General features: G+C 44.0%; 2 protein-coding genes across 8 annotated transcripts in view; one reads left to right on the forward strand and one right to left on the reverse strand.

Moving 5' to 3' along the window:
- Nucleotides 1-19,983, forward strand: part of THAP5 (THAP domain containing 5) — a 196,289-nt gene that overhangs the window by 152,427 nt on the left and 23,879 nt on the right. For 5 of the 7 annotated variants that reach the window (XR_016394208.1, XM_089917014.1, XM_089917015.1 and 2 more), the window contains exon 4: nt 1-19,983. This exon is cut by the window's left edge; it is cut by the window's right edge and continues 17,483 nt beyond it. The exons of the other annotated variants lie outside the window; for them this stretch is intronic. The gene's annotated coding sequence lies outside the window, so the exon portion shown is untranslated. 7 annotated transcript variants of the gene reach the window in all.
- Nucleotides 1-19,983, reverse strand: part of LOC111179490 (putative G protein-coupled receptor 141) — a 161,329-nt gene that overhangs the window by 114,981 nt on the left and 26,365 nt on the right. The window lies entirely within an intron of this gene.

Raw genomic sequence — 19,983 nt, forward strand, 5'->3', positions numbered from 1 at the left:
ACCACTGGACCACCAGGGAAGTCCCATCCCTTGCATTCTTAATAGTTATTGAGCCTAATGTGCCCACCATGGGATGAAGGGCACAGGAAGAGGAGGAGCTGCAGAGTATTAGATTGGGAGGCTCCAGAGAGAGGAGAGTCACCTACAGGTCACCTAGGAGCATAGCTTTGGTTAAAAGACACCCTGAAGTTTGGCTCCCTTTGCAACTAAATGCCACCCACAAAAATTCAAGCCCAGGCAATACGTGTGACACAGAGACCAAGAAACATTTTTTTAAAAAAACAACAAAGGGCTTCCCTGGTGGCGCAGTGGTTGAGAGTCTGCCTGCCGATGCAGGGGACGCAGGTTCGTGCCCCGGTCCGGGAAGATCCCACATGCCACGGAGCGGCTGGGCCCGTGAGCCATGGCCGCTGAGCCTGCGCGTCCGGAGCCTGTGCCCCGCAACGGGAGAGGCCACAACAGTGAGAGGCCCGCGTACCACTAAAAAATAAAATATAAAAGAACAACAAAAATATAGGTCCTCACAGTTCCCTCGTTTGGCACGTAGGATGGGTTGAATGGTGGTTCCCAAAAAGATTTTTCCATTTCTTCATGTCTAGAACCTGTGAATGTTCCCTTATTTCATAAAAGGGTGTTTGCAGAAGTAATTAAGTTAAAGATCTTGAGATGAAATCATCCGGGATTACTCAGGTGGGTCCTAAATCCAGTGATGAGTGTCCTTATAAGAGACAGGAGAGGTGACACAGGAAGAGGAGGAGGGATTGTGGCCATCGAGGCAGAGGTTGGAGTGATGCAGGCCAAGGAGGCCAAGGAGGGCTGACAGCCACCCGCAGCTGGAAGAGGCAGGGGAGGATCCTCCCCTGGCCCCCAGAAAATAAACGTCTGTTGTTATAAGCCACCAAGTTTCAGGTCATTTTTACAACAGCCTCAGGAAACAAATATAGCAGCCTGTTGGACTCACGGTGGGCACAGAATGGCTCAGGCTGGCCAGAGGAAGAGTCAGCGTCGTGGGTTCTGCAGAGGACACTGGCCCAGGTCCCCACCATTCCTTCCAGCCTCCCCTGCCCTTCAGACTCTCTGCCTGACACAGGATCATTTCCGCAGCCCAAGCAAGGGGCCCATGCCCGGATTCCTCTGGGCCTCTACTCAACTGCACCACCTTAGCCTTCAGATGGCCTCATGCAGGCCACCCTCAAGCCCACCTTGACCTCAGCCAAGTTCTATAGTCTAACTCAGCTATAAGCTTAATAATTCAGGTAATTCTAGTTGCACAGAACGCTCCTGGCTCTGTTGGAGAACGTACTCTCAAGATAGACTCCCTCCCCTTTATTACCCAAATGACAGCTTGTGGCTGCGTGCACAAATACCACCGAAGCTCGGCCAGCATTTGCCAGCTGAAAATGGAGCAGCAGAGGAACTCAAATGTGATCAACCTCCCTGAAACAGTGTTTGATCAGGAAACGTTACTCTCCAATTTGCAATACATAATGGGCAAAGCGACCATGTCTGAAACTTCATCTTGATAACCGCAGAATTTCAATCTATAGGAAGGGACAGCAATTCACAGTAATAACAAGTAGACCAAACCATGAATTTCTTTTGCTGTTATTGCCCCTGCCTTACCTTTTTCTAATGATGGGTATTGCTGGGCATACTGAGAAAATCTGAATTTCACTATATAGCAAGCCCCTCTCCCTCCCCTGAAACTTACACACACTACACCCACTTGTCATTTCATTCCACAGCCACTTACTAGACCTCTCTAGGAAAAACAGAGCCAGCTGTCCTGTGAGCTCTCCCTCCCCACCCTTGTCACAGCTTGTGGCAAGGGACTAATGTGGCTCAGACCTCTCGTTTTATTATGAGAGTTGTGGTGAGGAAAACCCAGGCCACGGATTCTATTTACTATATATTGCTATAATACCATATATTATTATAGCTTACTGTTTACCATCTGTGTGACATAGAGCATTTATTTGACGTCTGGGAAGCACTGGCTTCTCATCTATGGGGAAGGAATAATAAGTTTTCTTGCATGATTACAGTGAGAATCAACGTACTTAATTCTGGGTCTGGCACGTCTAAAGTCCTCAGGAAATATTCGTTACTGTGATTCCCATTGCTATTATTGTGATGGTTGTCCTCACTACCCTCCCCCAAAGATACATAATCCCCTACCTCCCCCCCACCAGGTCTGCTTGCCTCCATGTTTGCTCATATGATGACTGAGGGAGGGATGCATGGAAGAAATGGAAGCACAGACTTGGAGCCCACTGGATCAGAAGGGGTCCGAGCCATTCCAAGACTAGGAGATGCATCTGTGTACCAACCTCTTTGATGAACTCTCTTTCATATTCTGTACACAGAGTCCTCATTAGACACTTTTGCTTCAGAAATCACAGCAGCCTAACCGACACTTGGTTTTATCTCCCAAATCACCAACCTGTGTATGAAATATGCGTCACCCCAAGAAACCCATTACAAATTTTGCTTTGTGAATGATTAGACACGTTACTCCAAAATTGCCCAGTGCAGACAGCCCAGGCTGCTTTGGCCCCTCCCTTCCACCTGGGATGGCCCTGCCAGTCACCTTTGGCCACGCACAGAGGGAAGGGCTTCTGTTTCTGTCCCCACCAACCTGGTCTTTGTCCACCAAAAACTCCAGCCTCATCCCCCTTGGGGTGCCGGCTCTATGCAGCACTTTAAACTGTGGTGCATCCCACTGCACCCCCTTCAGCGCTCAGCTCTGACTCTTCCCCTCAACCTGCCCACCGCTGCCCTCACCTCTCCATTTAGCCATGCTCTTCTGTACCTGTACACATCCGGCTCTTGACCAAAATGCAGGTTATTGACATTGCCTCGGACCTCCTTAGGCAAAGTTCAACCTTCCTGATTGTTCCCACCAATGTACTCCAGCTCTGTTGTAAGTGGGAGCTGGGAAGTGCGCCTGGTCATCCAGGCGATGCTCCAAATCGCCCTGCAGTGTCCTCACCCGAATCAAAGGTCTCCCTTTTGCTGTACAATCAATCAGCCTCGAAGTTTACCTGATGAACTTATGTAAATGACTGTGAGAAAGCAAAGGCTCTCCCTTCGGGACTGGTAACCTAACAGGTAGGCACTCCTCAGGGTCCTCTGTTGGCCAAAACATTGGGAACCTTTGTATCCTTTTCAAAAATGAGTTATTTAAACAAAAGTCAGTCAGTGCGTTAGTTTGCTAGGGCTGCCATAACGAAGTATCACAAACTGAGTAGCTTAAACAACAGAAATTTATTATCTCAGTGTTCTGGAGGCCAGAAGTCTGAAATCAAGATGTAAGCAGGGTTGCTGCCTTCTGAGGGCTGTGAGGGACAATCTGTCCCACGCCTCTCCTCCAGCTTGTGCTACCCTCAGGAGCTCTTCGCCTTGTAGACGGCTTTCTACCTGTGTCTTCACATCATCTTCCTTCTGTACGTATCTGTCTGTGCATCCAAATTTCCACATTTTATAAGGACACCAGTCATATTGGATTATGGACCGCCCTAATGACCTCATCTTAATTTGATCATATGCAAAGACCCTATTTCCAAATAAGGTCACATTCACAGGCCCTGGGGGCTAGGACTCCAACACATTTTGGAGGGGACACAACTTAACCCATAACTTAGGTACACTGTATCCTTATTTATATCAAGGATTCATTCCCCAAAACCTCATATGATATAAAGCTTTCATAATTAATTTTTCTAAAGGAAAAACAATAGTTGAGGGCAAGGTGGAGGGACAATTATCTCAAGATGTATTTATCATGTTGTTCTTTAATATCTCTTTTTTTCTTTTCTCAGTCTCTTCTCTAATATTTTCCTTTGGGGACTCATTGAATTTATTGCCTGGCCTATCCCAGTGGTCACTTGGCTCGTGTAATGGCATTTTATGTAAATTTCACTGCAAAGTTACTGATTTTCAGACCTGATTTTCAGCACTTGCACAAGCAATATGACAGTGACATCTTGGATGATACAGTTATGTGATACAGAAATTTTTAAATGTTTAAGTAGCAATGAATATTAAAATAACAGCACAAAAGGGATCAAAACCCCTTGCAGAAATTCTGGTGCATGCAGACCTGAGGGTGACCCACAGCCCTCTGACAGGGAAAGCAGGGTATTTCCATTAAGCAGCTGAAGTGACACTGTCGGCTGGCAATAGTGTGAATGCAGGATGCAATTCATACAGGCCCCCTGCTTTGAAATTGTGAGAATTTTTATTTTATTGAAGTATAGTTGGTTTACAATGCTGTGCCGATCTCTGCTGTACAAAAACGTGACTCAGTTTTACACGTATGGACATTCTTTTTAAATATTCTTTTCCATTATGGTTTATCCCAAGAGATTGGATATAGTTCCGTGCTGTACAGTAGGGCCTTGTTGTTTATCCATTCCAAAGGTAATCAGTTGTGTGAATTTGTTTTTAATTTGAGGAATTTATAGCTTTTTTTAATTTCAAATTTGAGTAACCAGTTGAGAGCAAAAATGTCACAAATGACAAAGGCAACACAGGAGATGCATGACTATGCTCTTTTAAGGAGAAATATGGCTCGTGAGAAGGGGATCTCAAATCATGAGCCCTCTCTTCTCCCCACTACAACCATAGTTCTCCCGAGTCCCCAGGTGGTGCTGAGGTTTCATGGGCCACGGAGAGCCCTTTGGGCCCTTCCCACCGCTTTTGCTAACGTTCTCATTACGAATGGCTACACACCACCGACTCCCAAGCTTTAGCCTGCACCTTCACCCAGCCCTTATGGGAAAGAAGAGGCTATCTCGGCAGTGTTGTGCTCATCCTGACTTTAACTGCCCCACAGGTCTTGGACCAGCCCATCCTTGGGCTCTTGGATAGAAGGGCCTCAGGTAGACACAGTATACATTTTTCTGACTAAAAGCACATGATTTGTTTCACAAGAGATTTGTGAATTTTCAAATAATCTGAAAAATATGACAATCAAATCATATTTAGTTAAGCCTCTAATTAATTGCCTTGACCAAAAAAGAACAAAATTACATTAAATTCATCTACCCAAGGAAATCAGAGTGGGACCCATGACCACTCACTTCTCCCTTATTAGTGAGAAACAAGAATCCTCTCCCCCGCCCCAACCCATCTCTATTTGTGATTCCACAGTCCAGCCCCATTTTTTTTTTTTTTTTCCCCCGGTACGTGGGCCTCTCACTGTTGTGGCCTCTCCCGTTGCGGAGCACAGGCTCCGGACGCGCAGGCTCAGCGGCCATGGCTCACGGGCCCAGCCGCTTCGCGGCATGTGGGATCTTCCCGGACCAGGGCACGAACCCCTGTCCCCTGCATCAGCAGGCGGACTCTCAACCACTGCGCCACCAGGGAAGCCCCAGCCCCATTTCTTCTTTCCAAAATCCTTTCATCTCTATGTAAAGGAAGACATTAATTTTCAGCCTCATGGAAAGATAAACAAAAGGAAGAATGCATCTTGTCCCAGTCTTTAGGAATTTCAATGTAAAAATGCATTCCATTTGTAGAACAAAGGCTTGTTATTTTCACCCCATCTTCAGGAATGGTGATTCCCAGAAAGGTCTGGAATTTTAACTTTTGGTTTCATGCTTGACATCTGGATGGGTTTGTTTATGTGTGACTGTTTCTCATCTTGGGAAGGTGGGAGTGGCGAGAGAAAGGCATTAAATACTCAACTCTTGCCTGCCCATCAGCACTGGCAGCAACTGGTGTCAATAAAGATAGTGGAAAATGAACTGTGACTCCAACATCTGTGAACCAGGTCTCCCTTGGAGCTGACGTGCAAGTTGGAGACAGGTAGATGGCGCCTTGCCTCTTCAGGCTGCAGTGGGGCAGAATAACTTCTTAGGGAAGGTAAACGGGCTTCCCAGGCATGAATATCATTCTACTCATTTTCTTCTGGAAACAGTGCTCCGAAAAAGGTTGATGAAGACGTCAGGATACCCAGTTATTTTAAAGCCATTTGGCAATTTTTTCTGTAGTCGTCCAAAAGGTCATTAGACTTGCCGACAGCCGATGTTGCATGCCAACTTGTTTGCAGAAGAACCCAATTATCACACACAAAAACCCTCCGGTTGCAGATCAGTTTACTCGCCTGGCAGCTTTCAGAAAAGAGAAAGAAACAGATGTTCCTCATGCTCTGACTTCAACAGGCCTCCAACCAACCCTTCCAGCAGCAGAGACCTGATCTCAGCCCAGTGGGCACCTTTGAACCAAAGTCCTGCGTCCCCTCTGGCATCTGGTCCACCCCACCCCCTCTGCCCCCAGCCTCCCAGGCCCAGTCAGTGCTCAGAGGAGCCAGGTCTCTTCTAACTTGTTTTCCTTTTTTAAAACAGAGAAGTTATTTTTTTTCTGGTTTTGAAAATAACCAAGAGCTGCAGTGCTAACTCTCAAGGTGAACTTGGCCTAAGGGAGGCGTAGTTGTGGACTCTGTGACCTGCCAGCTTGAGTGACAGGATGTTTACAGTCATCGGGAGACTCTGAGAATTGAAGGCCTCTGTAGATTTCTTGGTTTTTATGAATGTTTAAAAATACAGTGATTTTTTAAAGGGCCTCACTTAGGAATCATCTATCTCATGTTTTCTAATCTGTATATTTAAACTTCTATGTCATTTATCAATACAGTAGAGGCACTAATGATGAATAATTATGAGTGTGGAACTGTAAAAGTTCAGAATATGTAGTCATTTACAGAGGCAGCACGGCACAGTGGTCAAGGCACAGACTCTGGAGCCAGCCTGCGTTTGAACCCTGGCTGTGTGACCTTGGACAACTGACAACCTCTCTGAGCCTCTTTTCCCTTTTGTAAAAAGCACATGAGAAAGATCCTTCTTCATATGATTTTTGTGAGGATTAGAACAGTGGTGAATAGGTGAGAGCTAATGGTATTTACAGTGTTTTGGAAGCACAAATTTGAATCATGTGTGCCGTGGGATTGACATGCAATAGCTTATCCCCTGACCTGAGAGACAGGCTATTGCAGATCAGTGAGGAAAGAATGAATACATTAATAATGATGCTGGGACAGTTGGTGACCCCCATGGGAAGGCAATGAAAATAGAGCCCTGCTTCCCTACTTCCGTACACAAAAATCAATCATAGACAGAAATAAATTAAGGACTTAAACATGAAAGGTAAAACTTTACATTTTTTAGAAGAAAACATAAGAGAATATCATTTTGTCCTTAGAGTAGGAGACTTTTTTTTAAAGACAGAAACAGGTGAAACTATTTTTGAAAGCTATTAATAAATTCAGCACTTCTGCTCATTAAGATACCATAAGATACTGAAAAGATAGGCACAACCTGGGAAAAGAGACCTGTGACATATTTAACTGACAAAAGATTCATGTCCAGAATAAAAGGGTGCCCATAAATCAAGAAGAAAAAAGCAAACAACCTAACAGAAAATTATCAAAAGATCTGAACAGGTATTTCACAGAAGAGAAGACAGGAAAGTTAATGAACATATGAAAGCACACTCAATACTGTTAGAAGACAAGACAATGCAAGTTAAAATCACAGTAAAATGCTATTTCACACCTACCAAGTTGATAAAATACCAAGCATGGCTAGAGGGCAATGATCGGGGACTCAGATGCACTGGTAGTGGGAAGTGCGTGGGTGTAACCATTTTGTGACACAACTAGGTATTGGCAAGTAGAGTTGAAAACCCACAACCCTACAGCCTAAGCCCACTCCTAAGAGTGGGTCCCCAAATTTGCTGCATGTCACAATCAGCTGGCATGCTTTTAGAAATCCTGTGCCCAGGCCGCACCCAGATTAATTTAAATAAGAATCTCTGGGGGTGAGACCAAGGCATGAGTATTTTTTAAAACAGCCAGATGATTCCCATGTGCAGCCAAGCTCTCCAGCCAAGGGTACCTTCTGCCTATGACCTTCGGCTGCTCCTCAGAGGATGCTGAAGAGGAAGAGGCCCAGGTTTGATGAGACACCTGGAAGGCTACAAGCATGGTGAGCAAAGTCCCACACAAGCTTCCCTTCCACAGGCACTGCCTGCGGGAGAGGAGTCCTGTCCACTCTGGATTTCTACCTCTTGTGCCACATAAAAAGCCAAGTCCTCCAGCAGCCCATCTGGCCCAAGGCACAGCCGTGACCTCTTCCCCTACACCAATTGGGTAGCTGTGCTCAAACTGTACAGCTGAGGATGCGGCTTTCTGTGCTGTGGAGCTGAAGGCTGGGCAGGAGTGGTGGGACTCCCAGGAGGTGGACTTTAGTCAGAGGTCTCTCAATTGGGGGCTGCCAGTGGACTGTCGCTGATGTTCCCTTTTATGACATCCATATAGCTGTAGGGTGACTGCTCGAACGAGGCAGGCCTCCTCAGCCAATAAGAGCTTCCTCATTATTTTGTAATAGTTGATATAAAAAATTGCGATTGAATTTGAAATCCAGTTGCATTATCAAGGGATTTTTCAACCTAACATTTGTCAATGAAAGAAAAGGAAGAGCTATTTGATTCTTTAAGTATCCTTCTTCAATTGTTATTACATGGTTTTAACATTTTTATTCCTAACCTTGAGAGTAATGGCTTTTGTCCATGAAGACTATCAAAAATTTAAAGAGATCATCATTTAAAATCTTGATCAAAATTGCATGTAACTATTTCATGCATAAAACCTGATATTTTAGAAAAGTATGTTCAAGGAGGAAATCTCAAGTTTCTTTTTCTAAAAAAATGTGAAAAGAGTCTATATAGAAGTGTTATACTTTTTCCTAACATAATTATGTAATATTAAAAAAATCACTTTCTTAACATAATTGTGAAACATAAAAATAGTTCTTTTTTCACCCGTACCTATAGAGATGCCCCCAAATCCCCTGCAGCTTACCCCAATACGCAGAACAAATACCATCTTTTTCGATGCACCATGACGGCTCGGGAAGCATAGCCTTAAAGAGAAATTTTGCATGAAAAGTATGTAAGAATGTATTTTATAGCAGCATTCTTTATAATAGTAAACAAACAGAAAACCACCCAGAAGATCGACAACAGAATGGATGAATGGTGGCGTGCTCATTCAATGGAATAGGACACAGTAGGGGTATCAGTGAACTACAGCAACATGTCACCATGAAGCAATCTCAAAAGCTTTATATTAAGCAAGGGGAAAAAAGCAAGTCATAGAAGAAAATGTACAAAGCTCAAAAATAGGCAAAACCAAACAATAAATTTGGGTGAGAAAGGATTAGTGATTTTTTTAAGGGAAAATACAGCCATTCACTCATTCAAGTCCACACAAACCTTGACACTTGCTGTTTTTTCTGCCTGGAATACTTTCCCCAGAGAGTGATTTGTTTTTTCCAAAATAAGGCACTACCTTATCTGTGAGGTCTTCCCAGATCAGCTGATAGAAAATTGTACAAGAGAAGGTGCAGCGCGGGGGCGTGCGCACACACAAACACACACACAGATCCATCCAGACATACCCCTGCTCACACCACACAAGGATACGCCTCATGTGCACACTCCATACCCACCTTATTTGACTTCATAGGATTCAACACCTGGCATATAGATTTATTTGTTTACTGTCTGTCCTTCCCACCCAACGGAGCAGAAACTTATTTTGTTCACTACTATCTCTCCAGCACCTAGAACGGTGGTTGGCACATACTAGGAATTCAATAAAAATCATTGGATACAAATGGGGATTTACTTAGCAGTTACTTTATTCAGACTACCAAATTCTAGTGCAGGTACAAGATTTAAAGTCACCAACTTGGGTATGTAAAAATGAAACTATTTCGCAATAATTGCATTTTATTTGTTCTCAGCCCCCACTTTTCACTGGTTGAGAGAATCTAGAGCTTTCCATTTCGAGGTAAACCTTTCTTTTCTGGATTTTTCCTCTGGCTGTCCTTTGGATAAATGGTCAGTATAACATTTTACCCCACTCCGCATCCCTCTGCCTGGAGGTGAGCTTAGTTCCTGGGGCATGGAAGTTTACAGTGCAGTGTGAGGGGCCGGTCTTCTCCTCCATATGGGCCCATCACAGGCTGACATCTATGACAGTGTTCTTGTCCTGCTGGGTCTTTGTTCACAGGCATATCTGACCCCACTGCAGCCAAACTGCTGAAATAACAGAGTCGAAGCTTTCCTGTCTGCCTTGAGCATCCTCCTCTACCAATGAATCTCACTTGACTGAATATCCCTGAAGAGGTGAAACAAGCTCTTCCATCATACTCAATTCTTCCCCAATCTCTAAAAACTCAAAAAAAAATTTCTACCCAAATCTTGGCTCTGGCTCTATTACCAGAAGTTTTCAAAAATGGTTTTGCAAGTTTAAATAATGCTTTATTTACGTAATCCTTTGGGAAATCTGCAGAGGTATTTTTTTCTTTCCAACAGATGTTCACTACCTGCAACTCCCCCTTTTTTTTTTTTCTTAAAGCACATTCTCTGCATTCAAAGACCTTATTCTTTTTTTTTATTATTAATTAATTTATTTATTTTTGCTGTGTTGTGTCTTCGTTTCTGTGCGAGGGCTTTCTCTAGTTGTGGCAAGCAGGGGCCACTCTTCATTGCGGTGCGCAGGCCTCTCACTATCGCGGCCTCTCTTGTTGCGGAGCACAGGCTCCAGACGCGCAGGCTCAGTACTTGTGGCTCACGGGCCTAGTTGCTCCGCGGCATGTGGGATCCTCCCAGACCAGGGCTCGAACCCGTGTCCCCTGAATTAGCAGGCAGATTCTCAACCACTGCGCCACCAGGGAAGCCCGCCCCTTTTTGTTTTTAATGTAGCAATTTTTGATGGAAATATTTTTACCGGATATTTCACACCTTCCAAATTTATTCAATGTACAATCCAGAAGATAATGACCTGATTTTCAAAAGAAGGTCATGTCTTCAAGAATATTAATTATTATCCCATGCTATTCAGTAGCTCTGGGAGCTGTCATGGGTGAGAGAAATGGGCAGGGTAGCTTGGCTTTCACTACATCCTGGCGCATCTGCTCTTCTTTCTTCCATCAGCTACTCTCAAGGGCGCTAGCCTGTCAGTCAGAAGTGATGCTCATCGCTCTTTCTGTCTATAGAAGGTTGGCCTTGCTTCTCCAGGTGTGGTCCTTGGACCAGCAGCATTAGCATCACCTAGGAGCTTTTAGAATCTTGGGCCCCTTCCCAGACCCACTGAAGCAGAGTCTGCATTTTATCAGGATCCCAAGGTGATTCGTGAGTTCATTAAAGTTGGGGAAGCACTGCTCCAAATTCAGCCCTGCCCTCACTCCCAGGACATGTCAATTCTCAGGCTGAGGCCTGAGCTGCCTCTCCCCGCCACACACATGCAATCATGATTTAGATGACCTGTGGACTCACACTGGATCAACATTACTAGACAGAGAACAATTTCCTATATAAGATGAGCTAGGACAATTGTCCCTAACCCAGAGTTTGGACTGACCTTGGGACAATAACTCAGGGAAGCAGCTAATAGGAAAAAGAACGTGGTGCAAAAAGCAGTCTGAGACACTTTTATGTACATAAACCCCAGCAGCTGTATTGCGATGGCAAATCATCGCAATCGTGGTTACAAACACACACACACACTTTGTCCAGCACATCCCCCAGGTTGTATTTTTGTGACTTATTTTTATCTACAAACGTCTATTATGAGTTGATTTCACCTGAACTACAATTTTCCCTGGGTTAGTAAGATGAGTGTGGACTGGAAAAGACGGGGGCAGATAGCGTGAGATGAGTTGAGCTCTTCTCACCCCTGTGTGGATCCTATAACTACAGGTCAGGAGAAAGTATTCTGGAGCTAGACTGCCTGGGTTCAAGACCTTGCCCTGCTTGGGTCACTGAATAGTACGGTACAAGTTATTTCAGCTCTCTGCCTCAGTTTCCTCATTTAAAATATAGAGATGATCCTAATTGCTCACCTCTCTGGATGAGTGTAAGAATTATATAAATTAACACACAGAAAGTGTTTAGAACCATAACTGATACATAGTAAGTACTCAGTAAATCATTGTTGTTATCTCTAAACCCAAATAGAAGGCGTTAAGCTACTTTTATTTCCTCCTTAAGCCATTTTTAGCTGTGAGACCTTGATTCAATTTACTTACCGTCTCTGAGCCTCAGTTTCCTCATCAGTAAAAAGAGGATAAGCATAGTACTTACCTCACAGTGGAGCAAAAGTAAAAGGAGAAGACTTGTAAAGAAGCACCTAGCAGAGTACCTGGCACATTCAGGCTCTGAGCAAATCTTAGCTGCTTTCTCTCCTTTGCCATGAAAACAAATAGTCAATACAACTAAATAAGATGTGTTTTTGTTTTTTGTTTTTTTGTTGCAGTACGCGGGCCTCTCACTGCTGTGGCCTCTCCCATTGCAGAGCACAGGCTCTGGACGCGCAGGCTCAGTGGCCATGGCTCACGGGCCCAGCCACTCCGCGGCATGTGGGATCTTCCTGGATCGGGGCACGAACCCGTGTCCCCTGCATCGGCAGGCGGACTCTCAACCACTGCGCCACCAGGGAAGCCCCAAGATGTGTTATTTTACATGCAATTCACATTCAAGATACCAGTGCCAGGAAAATTCTATTTACCCAGCTCAAATTCTCCTTCATTGATGCCCTCCCTCACCCACTCCCTCAGGGACCCCGTGACTCTCTATTCTGACCTGTCCTAAAGCACTTAGCCCACTGGGTCATGGCACATCTGCTTGTACGTACATGTCCTGAACTAGGCTCTGCACTGCTTAGGGGTAGGTATCATATTTTATTCATATCCACATCCCAATACCCCAGGCAGGGCCTTCCACAGAGCAGACAACATTTGTGGCATGGATGGGGGCATGCATTGGTGGGTGGGTGGGAAGGTAAGTGGATGGAGGAAAGCCTAGGGCAGCTCCAAGGCTCTTTTGCAACAGAAAGATGTAGAGGCCTGTGTGGCCTCCGTTGTTTCACAGCTGTGTTGGATGACTTGAGCCGTACATGACTTGGTAAAGAGTGCATGACTCTATTACATTGTGAATAATGAACTCTTTCCAGCTAGGTGCATACACGGACAGAAAATATCAACAAGTTCTTACAGTTCAGGTAGTTTCAACTCTGTAGCTGAAGAGTACATATGTATTAGGGTTGTTCAGAGTTTATGCAGACCCTTTAGGATGGCGTCCTACGTCCTCTCTCATCTGGCCCCAACCTCCCTTCCCAGGCTTCCTTCTCCTCTCTCTCTTCACTGCCTGCTGAGAACTGGTCAGTCCAAGAACACTTTACGGATATCCCATCATAATCAACTGCCCCCTCTCTGCACACCCTGGGAAAACTACTGTGTTTTTTGTCTTTGCAACGTTATTTGTCCATTTTATAGATAAGGAAACTGAGGATTAGAGAGATTAATTTGCCCAAGCTCACAGAGTTAGTAAGTAGAAGCATCAGGATGTGAACCTGGGCTATCTAACTCCAGAGGAAATGTTCTTGAACACCATGCAAAGAGCAGGGATGTTTACTTATTTTAGCAAATATGTCAATAGTACTCTGAAAAAAGGTGCTGATGTGCTGAACTGGCATCAGCCATTATAAAAAAGAATGAGTAATTGACACAAATCATAGCTCTTGGTTACTTCAGTGACTAATCTCTTTATTCAGATTACTATCATGATATATACATAAATATATATACATCAACATATTAACTGTCAATTTCAAATTTATAATCTGTGTTTCCCTGGGCCAGAATAAAGGCTGGAGTTCAAAGCAGGGTCAAATTAACAGTAATTATTATTCTTTTATGATCTTTATTTGCCGCTTGCTCTTATAGGACTTACAACCTACTGCCAAGCTTCCCCAGAATCTGTTTATTGTAGGGAACTCCTTGGAATATCACATACATTAAGGCCCTGTTGGTTACTAACATATGGTATGGACCTTCTCTCCATCTGTGTTCTGACACCTTGGATGAGGCTCGCTAATGCCACCTCTGCTATCGTGAGTAAGACAGCACCATATTTTCCCCATTTCACCAAAACCATCTTACAGTCCAAGTATAAAGCAAGAGAATGCCTGTCTCCTTTTATATTTCCCTTAGGACCCTAAACTCAAAACTAGTCTTAGATTGCCCTGGTATCCACAAGATTTTAACAAAACCATCTCTTTCTATTTTGACAAGACACACCTCTATCCTATGCAACCATTCCTTTGGCCCTGCCAAGGACCAACAGGGCACCCTCCCCTAGGGAAACCTTTTGAGGAGGTGGTAGAGTCTGCCCTTGGGTTTGCTACAGCAGAATGCCCAGGAATCCAACTGGCCCTAAGGTCCATGCTCAAGCTGCCAGTGCCTGGCCTTCACAGCCTCCAGGCTCTGTGTTCATTTTTCTAGTCAGGCCATGGTATAAACTGAATTGGTGACCCTACCCACCCACCCCAATTCATACATCGACGCCCTAGCCCCCAGTGTGACTGGCCTTTACAGAGATAATTAAGGTTAAATGAGGTCATAAGGGTGGGGCCCTAATCCCATAGTACTGGTGTTCTTAAAAGAAGAGGAAGAGACAGACGCCAGGGAGCTCCCTCTCTCTCTGCACGTGCACAGGGGGAAGGCTAAGTGAGGACACAGTGAGAAGGTGGGAAGAGAGGTTTCACCACAAACCAACCAACAGCACCTTGATCTTGGACACCCAGCCTCCAGAACTTCAAGAAAATAGATTTCTGTTGTTTAAGCCACCCGGTCTGTGGTATTTTGTGATGACAGCCCTAGCAGACTAATATAGACCATAATGGTCCAAACAGGTCCACTCAACAACTAATAGGAATCGCAATGCAGTAAAATTCCCCACACACTTTTTCAGGGAAAGACATTTCTGGGACACCTTTTGCCCCAATGATTATTCCTCACCCACTGATTTCTGTGTTTCAAGGAGAAGCTTCCCTTCCTGCTGACTTTAAGCATCCTGTGGAATAAAGATCATCTACAGGAAAGGCATCATCTAATCTCAACCACAGAGACTCCCTGAGGGATCAAGGAACACAGCCAGAGAGAATTTCACTCTCTGGGCATCTCTGCTCCTATGCAAAGAGGGGCTTATGCAGAAAGGATTTACCCACATAACAAAATTGCCATAAGGTAACTGCTAATGACATGGCTGCCGCTCCATGCAGAGCACCTGCCGCCACCTGACACAGCATAAAGCTCCACATTTTGGCAGCACTTCTTTGTCTAACACAAATGATCTTATTTTCACAAGCAGCTGGAACTGCCAAAAGCCCCAGTGAACAAACACAGTCTGGCAGATGCCACGATGGGGCTGAGAATATGAGTTCCTGGGATGGGAACTGGCAGGTTTACACACTTCCCCAGGTCCCAGCAGGCAGAGCACAGGCGACAGACACACACTGACCTGCATGTTAACGTCCCCAAAGTGCAGAGAACAGGACATGGGAGACGCAGGGGTGAAATTGGTATGAAAGTGCTTTAAGGTGAAACGAAATGCTTCTCACCGCTTTAACCACTGAGGAGATTTTCAGATTATTCAAAGGCAAAGGCAGCCTATAACAAGGTACAGGCACATAAAATATGTTTTTAACTGGAAAAGCCATCCAGGGCTGTCTAAATGCTTCATATGACAGAAATATTTACATTTACATAGAAGGAAGAAAAATGGTTAATTGGATTCTTTTGAATGAAGGACCATTAAAGTGTATTTTCACAATAATTGGTAGCTTCTTGCCCAGGGACACTTGCAGCTATAGGAGTCCCTCAGGAATGTGGGAAATCACCCCTTCTCCGGTGGCAGCCTCTTGGATACATCCTCTACACTGCCACCGTGCCCCCCAGAGAGCTTTATAAAATGCACAACTCTTCACATCCTCCCGAGGGTTGCTCTTTTTTGCCCTCAAAGTTATAGCTACAGTCGGGCTTCCCTGGTGGCGCAGTGGTTGAGAGTCCGCCTGCCGATGCAGGGGACGCGGGTTCGTGCCCTGGTCCGGGAAGATCCCACATTCCGCGGAGCGGCTGGACCCATGAGCCATGGCTGCTGAGCCTGCGCATCTGGAGCCTGTGCTCCGCAACGGGAGAGGCCACAACAGTGAGAGGCCCGCGTACCGCAAAAAAAAAGTTATAGCTACAGTCATCAGCATGGCCCATGCATGAGTCCCTTCATGATGGCCTTTGCCTACCCCTCTGCCGTCATCTCCTGCCCTCAGACATCACCCCACACAATAAAGATCCCAAACTACTCACTCTCACGCTGTCTTCATCTCCATAACTTTGCATATACTCTTTCATCCTCTACTCTGCTGAGTGAATTATGACCCATTCTTCAACATATGGGTCAAATTTACCCTTCTTTTCAAAGCTTCCCTGATGCTTCTAGGCAGTATTACTTGCTCCTTCCCTTACATCCCCAGAATACTCGAGGAGTCCCTTTGACATGAGGTTTAATATTCCATTTTGTTAGGATGTCTTGATACATATTGAGATGATGGGCCCAGGTGGTAGGTTCCATTGTCATTTTTCTTTGAGTCTCTTTAGTATCTCTAGGGCCAAGCATATTTAGCTGTTTGCCTAGAAAAATCTTTTGCTATTAAAATATGTGGAAACAGACAAACAAATGAAAAACACAAGGTGATTCATAAAATATCTTGAAGCATATGGAAAAGGTAATGTTCCCTAAAAATGTAGAAAAGTATACAACAAAACAACAAAAGAGGAAGGGAGGGAGGAAGGAAGGGAAGGAGGGAGGAAGGAAGGGAAGAAGGAAAAAAAGAGCAAAGAAAATTATAGAGGACATTAGCTTGATGTCTTCAAAAAGACATGGAGGGCATGACCTCCAGGAAACAGGATCAGGGAACCACAAGAACGGAAGAGGTGGTTGTGATGAAAGAAGAGACGTGACAGGAACTTGTGGAACTGGGAAAAAAAAAAAGCAAAAAGCAAGGAATTACAAAAGCAAAACCAAGACTAAATTAGAGCCATAAAAACCTCTTTCTTATTGTTCAGCTGTGTTTCCCCAGCTGGCACATCGGCCCTGGCTTCTTCCTCCTGCCCAGTCTAAGCTACAGGAGTCCCAGCAGATCTCCTGACTTAGCCCCACCCCTGCTAGGAATCTCTGTTATCTGGAAGAATCGCAGCTGAGGTAGAGCGTGGTAAGAAGAGCATTTAATTAGCCTTCTGGGGTAGGTAATCAGCTGCATCTTGGTCACTGGATGCTGAAAAGTTGAAGAAAATAAGTTATCAAAGAGAGAGAAAAGAAAAACAAAAATTAAAAGAGTAGTAAAAATAAGAGCAGAGACAAAGATTTGTTATCTTTACAAAATATGCATTTTGTGTTTTAAAGATAAGTTATGAGTCTGACTCCAAAAGTATAGGCCACAAAAGCAAAAGTAAACAAACTGCACCATATCAAACCAAAAATCTTCTGTACAGTAAAGGAAATCATCAACAAAATGAAGGGGCAACCTACTGAATGGGAGAAAATATTTGCAAATCATAGATGTGATAAGGAGTTAATATCGGAAATATATAAAGAACTCTCATAATTCAATAGCAAAACAAAATCAATTAAGAAATAGGCAGAGGATCTAAATAGACATTTTTCCAAAGGAGACATACAAATGGCCAACAAGCACTGAGAAGATGCTCAGTACCACTAACCATCAGGGAAATGCAAATCAAAACCATAGTGAGATATCACCTGACACCTGTTAGAATGGCTATCATCAAAAGGACAAGAAATAACAAGGGTAGGCGAGGATGTGGGGCAAAGGGAACACTTGTGCACTTTTGTTGGGAATGTAAATTGATGCAGCAACTATGGAAAACAGTATGGAGGTTCCTCAAAAAATTAAAAATGGAACTACCGTATGATCTCACAATTCCACTTCTGGCTATTTATTGAAAGAAAATCAAAACACTAATTCAAAAAGGTATCTGGACTCCCATGTTCTCTGCAGCATTATTTATAATAGCCAAGATATGGAAACAATATAAGTGTCCATCAATGGATATATGGATAAAGAAGATATGGCGCATAGATAGATAGATAGATATAGATAGATAGATAGATAGATAGATATAGATAGATACTACTCAGCCATAAAACGGAATGAAATCTTAGGAAATCTTGCCTCTTGAGAAAACATGGATGGACATTGAGGGTAAAATGCTAAGTGAAATATGGAACACGGAGAAAGACAAATATTGTATGATCTCACTTATATGTGAAATACTTTTAAAAAAACAAACAAGCTCATAGATAAAGAGAACAGATTGGTGGTTACCAGAGGTAGAGGGTGAGTGAAATGGGTGAAGAAGGTCAAAAAGTGTAAACTTCCAGTTATAAAATAAAGAAGTCCCGGAGAATGTAATGTATAGCACAGTGAGTACAGATAATAATACTGTATTGCATATTTGAAAGTTGCTAAGAGAGTAGATCTTAAAAGTTCCCATCACGGGAAAAAAATTTTTTGTAACTATGTATGAGGATGGAAGTTAACTATACTTGTTATTGCGATCATTTCGTAATCTATAAATATATCGTTACGTCATACACGCGAAACTAATATAATGCTATATGTCAATTATGCCTCAATACATTTTTTTAAATAAAGGTAGGTTATATTTTTATGACAAACATCAGAAAATACCCCAAAAACAAATATTCAAAAGAAGTAAAAACTATCCTCAGATTATCACTAACATTGTAATCTATATTTTTCCAAAAATTACAGTGTTCATACTCTCATACACATACCCTACATCAATTCTGTAAGTTCCTGTTGAAGATATTCTGTTAGACCAAATAAATCTAGGTGCTATTGAAAGATAAACCCAGAAATCTGCATGTTAAAATGATAAAAGTGTATTGCTTTCTCAGATCACAGACCATCGCTGACAACAGAGAGATTCTGCTTTTCCCTCCAGGGCTCCTTCCAGCTTGTGATGCCAGGATCTCGGAGGCAACATCTGTGATATGTCTCCAAGGTCACTATGGAAGGGGAAGAGGGCAAAGTGAGCTTCTGTGGGGACAGGCCTGCAAAAGGTGTGCATCACTTCTGCTCACATTCCATTGACTCCATCGACTGAAAGGGATGAGGATCTAAGATTTAGCTTTGTGCCCAACGTAACAGGAGACACACAGGGGTTGGGGAGCATTAGCAGTCTTTGGGTTGTGTAGTGGTTTTAAAAGAAGCCCACAAGTTGTCTGACGCTCCTCCCTTCAAAAGGTAGAGCCTAATTCCCCTACCCCTGAGTGTGGGCTCAAGTTCTAACAAATGCATATGATGATGTGTGACTTCTAAGACTGGGTCATAAAAGGCATTGTAGGGCTTCCCTGGTGGCGCAGTGGCTGAGAGTCCGCCTGCCAATGCAGGGGACGTGGGTTCGTGCCCCGGTCCGGGAAGATCCCACGTGCCGCAGAGCGGCTGGGCCCGTGAGCCATGGCCGCTGAGCCTGCGCGTCCGGAGCCTGTGCTCCGCAACGGGAGAGGCCATAACAGTGAGAGGTCCGCGTACCACAAAAAAAAAAAAAAAAAGGCATTATAGCTTCTTCCTTGCTTACTCGGTCTTTTCTCTTGAATCATTTACTCTGAGCAAATGCCAGCTGCCATGTCAGGAGGACACTCAAATGGTCCTATAGAGAGGTTAGGGTGATACAGAATTTAAGACTCCTGCCCATAGCCAGCAATAAATCGAGCCAGACTTCCTCCTAACAGCCACAGAGTGGGCCATCTTGGAATTCATCTTCTAGCCCCAGTCCAGCCTTCAGATGACGGCAGCCCCAGCCCACAACCTCATGAGAGGGCCCCACCAGAAACACCCAGTAAAGCTGCTTGGATTCTGACCCCAAAAAACTGTGAGACAAACAATGTTTACTGTTTTAAGTCATTACGTTTTGGGTAATTTATTATGTAGCAATAGATAATCAGTGCAGCATGGATCCACACACATAGCATAAGACAAAGCAAAGTTATCTCTTTTTCACTAAGTGAGACTTTGGGACCTGACCCAATATG

The sequence above is a fragment of the Delphinapterus leucas genome, chromosome 9 (genome assembly GCF_059928025.1).
Source record: "Delphinapterus leucas isolate spDelLeu-1000000601 "Yukka" chromosome 9, BTC_Dleu_Yukka2, whole genome shotgun sequence".
In the NCBI taxonomy this organism is placed as follows: domain Eukaryota; kingdom Metazoa; phylum Chordata; class Mammalia; order Artiodactyla; family Monodontidae; genus Delphinapterus; species Delphinapterus leucas.